The sequence below is a fragment of the Rhagoletis pomonella genome, unplaced genomic scaffold, assembly GCF_013731165.1.
Source record: "Rhagoletis pomonella isolate Grant_MI unplaced genomic scaffold, Rhpom_1.0 Rhpom_scaffold_00002, whole genome shotgun sequence".
Classification (NCBI taxonomy): Eukaryota; Metazoa; Arthropoda; class Insecta; order Diptera; family Tephritidae; genus Rhagoletis; species Rhagoletis pomonella.
Genome location: NW_023458556.1, coordinates 16,386,564 through 16,390,098, shown reverse-complemented (window position 1 = coordinate 16,390,098; position 3,535 = coordinate 16,386,564).

The window sequence follows — 3,535 nt, the reverse complement described above, 5'->3', positions numbered from 1 at the left end:
AAGATAAAACCTTTTTGAAGTGAAATTTCTTTAAAGGTGGTTGGTTTAAAAATTAGCATGGTAAATGTAACGGAGATGGTTGGGACAAAACCTGTTATTAAGCGGTTTAAGAATAAGATTTATATTAAGACTAATACAAGAATGAAAGTAAAGGTGATTACGTGGACGATGAAAAGAATAAAGCAAAGGTAAAAATAAAAATAAAAATAAAAACCAAAACAAAGGTGCGTACAGATAAAGGCAAAGATGGAGATCAATATAAATTTAAACACTTGACTTATACATATAAGGACAAAGGAGAAGTGAATATGTATTTAGATGAAGAAAATTATAAACATAAAGGTAAAAATAAATATGAATACCGATAAAAGAAAATATAAAGATAAAGGAAAAAAATATTACGGTAAAGTAATTGTAAATACAAGGATATAGGTGAAGCCTTTGATAGGGAGGGAACTCAAGACTCATATGCTCACCACACCTGAATTTACCACTCCTTTATTCACCACACCTCACCTAAGCTCACTGCACACAAATTCACCACACCTTACCCCAACGCACCTGAACTTACCACATCTCACCTAAGCTCACCACAACTGATATCGCCACATGATGTGATAAAACATTACAATATATCACATGATATGACATTAGAGATCCTATCACATCACATAAAATCAAATTACATTAAATCACATCACATCGCATAACCTCAGATCACATATGTATGCGACATCTGAACTGATCTCATCTGATCTGATATGATCTCATCTCATTTGACCTCACCACCCCTTATCTAACTTCAGCTAATTTATCTTATTAAACAAATGCATTAATATTTAGTAACCAAAATGTGCTAATATGCGGTTTACGAATAAGAATCTAACAAGACCAAAGCAAAGGTGAATATATAGATGAAGGAAGGGATAAAAACAAGGATAAATATAATAATAAAAACAAAGATTTTAAAGCTAAAGTCAGGAAGATCAATTACTTATTTTAAATTTAAACACATTACAATTATTTATAAAGATGAAGATAAAAAGGCAAAGATGAGAGTAAAGAAAAAACAAAAACAAATAAGATATACATATGTAAGAAAAGAGGTGGGTATATAAGCGGATAGATATAAAGACGAATGAAATAGTTTTTCTTTAGTCGTTGTATGATAAACGTTCTTATGGCTCATAAAATCACGATATATTTTAATTATTCTAAGTGGAAAGATTAATTCAATTACACAGATTTACAAAAAAAAGTTTCTGCATATCGAACCAAACTTCTACAACTTTTTTATTCGACGCGCTGTATGCAAATCCGAGGTCTGTTAGCACCCAGCATGTCAGTTTCAAGGTCATTTAAAGGTCAAGTAGGCAAAAATTCGCTGAATAAACCTGAAAATTCGCATATATGGAGTCTTCGACTCGCTGAACCCGAATCCGAGGCCCGTTAATCTCCATAATGTCAGGTTCGTGGTCAGTTGAGTTTCAAATAGGATAAACAATTTATTCAATAAAAATAATTGTTTATACAATAAAAATAGTGTTTTTTTTTACAGGTTATGCCTAGGCCAGTCCAAGGTCAAATTCAGAAGAGTTGTATTGAATTTTCAGGTTTATTCAATGAATTTTATTCTACTTGACCTTCAAATGATCTTGAGCCTGACGTGATGGAGGCTAACAGACCTCGGATTCGCATTCAGGTTGTGGAATCAAATAGGGATAAAGAGGTTTGGTTCAATATGCAGAAACTTTTTTTTTTTTGTAAACCGGTGTTATTAATTATTTTAATATTTTAATGGTGTTGAAGCCACTGTGACAGGTTGTTAAGTTTTATATAAAAGTTAAAAATAATAATTTGCAAATAGAGTCACTAAAAAGCTAAATAAATTGTATATAACTACCAGAGATTAACAACTTAGACGTGCGCAATGCCAGCGACAACAACACACAGCGACGGCAGCTTAAATTCAAAAATATGTATGCACCGCTGTGCAATTAGGGATGCAAACGATGCATCGATATTTTTGAAACATCGATAATATCGGTTCAAAATTCGATGTTTGCCATCGATGTTTACAATTTCCTAAAATCGCTAAATTAACGATACATCGATGCCAGTTTCAGCGATGTTTTAACATCGACTTTAGTGTGATTCAGACTTGAATTCAACTTACCCATTATGCTCCTAAAATTTTTTGACTGGCCATGAATTTTATTACTTATTTTTTTGGGGAAAATTCAGAAATTCCGTGTATACTCTTATCTTTCGATATTAAAAATGCGTACATAATCATAAAAAAAGGACCGGGTTCCCGTTGAAATTTCAACGAATTTGGGGCTTGGAACTTTAGGCTCAGCGAACTTACGACGGCGAGCATTTTTATTATATTTATAGGAAGGGCAAAGGAATAGTAAATAAATACAGGGAAATACATCCATATGTAAGTATTTTTCTAATTGAATTACAGAGAGTATGAATTGAAAAGCATTAAATTTTCCTTTCAATGTGACTACAACCTAACAAATTTGGAAACATCGGAAACCATCGATATATCGATGTTTTTCTGGCGATGTATTTTAGCATCGATGCTCATTTGTCCGATGCATCGAAACATCGATGCATCGATGTTACTCCCCAAAATTTGCATCCCTATGTGCAATTAGCTTAAAATCACTTAACGCGCTGCACGGACCATGCCGCCATTACCACATTTGGCACTTCAAGTACCATACATTAATTTGGCCGTCATTTAGGCCGGGTTTCTTCACCAGTCTGCGTTAGTTTGGGCTGATTTATTCCTACAGATCAATATCAGTAGAGCTCTACGCTGCGCCTTGTTGTTGTTGTTGTCAGGCAGCATTTATGAGAATCAGAATGAAAGGTAGTCAGGGTTCGAACTCGTGCGCTTCAATTCAAGTGCCCACATGCCACGCCGTGGCATATTAGACGACAGCACCATTTTACTATGCGCTTAAATAGCCAGCCGGAAAATGTGTTACCTCAAATGGTGCGATACGCATTGCCGCCTTGCATTCAGTGTGTCAAATCTGCTTACAAAGTGCGGGCTTAAGGTGTGTAGAGTGGTCTTTTTGGGCTGCTGGCCGTAGGAGGGTGCGTTTGCACGCATGCAGGCGACAATGTTTAATGTGTAGATACCTTAGCAACGGAGCAACCGGTTTACCTTCACTTTTGCCACACGCAATTGTTATTTATTCAGTGCAATTGTAGTTGTTTGTGTATTTGTAGCCTTGCATTTGCTCTAATTTTAACCAAGCGACGAATGCGTTAATGGCTAAAAAGTATAAGTGCCTGCTAGCCAGGCAGCTTGTAGCTAGCTTATCTCTTGTCCATGCAATCACGCCAGTTGACTCTCGTTGGCCGAAGCATTGCTGTTGATGGCGATGTTGGTGGCAATTGTCGCACGGCCGCAATTATTATGATTGCCGATTTTATTGCTCACCTCTCGCCGCTCCGCCGTTTGTTGCAGTTGCAGTCTTTGTGTTGCCTACGGCCAATTGTGCCACCGCCGACA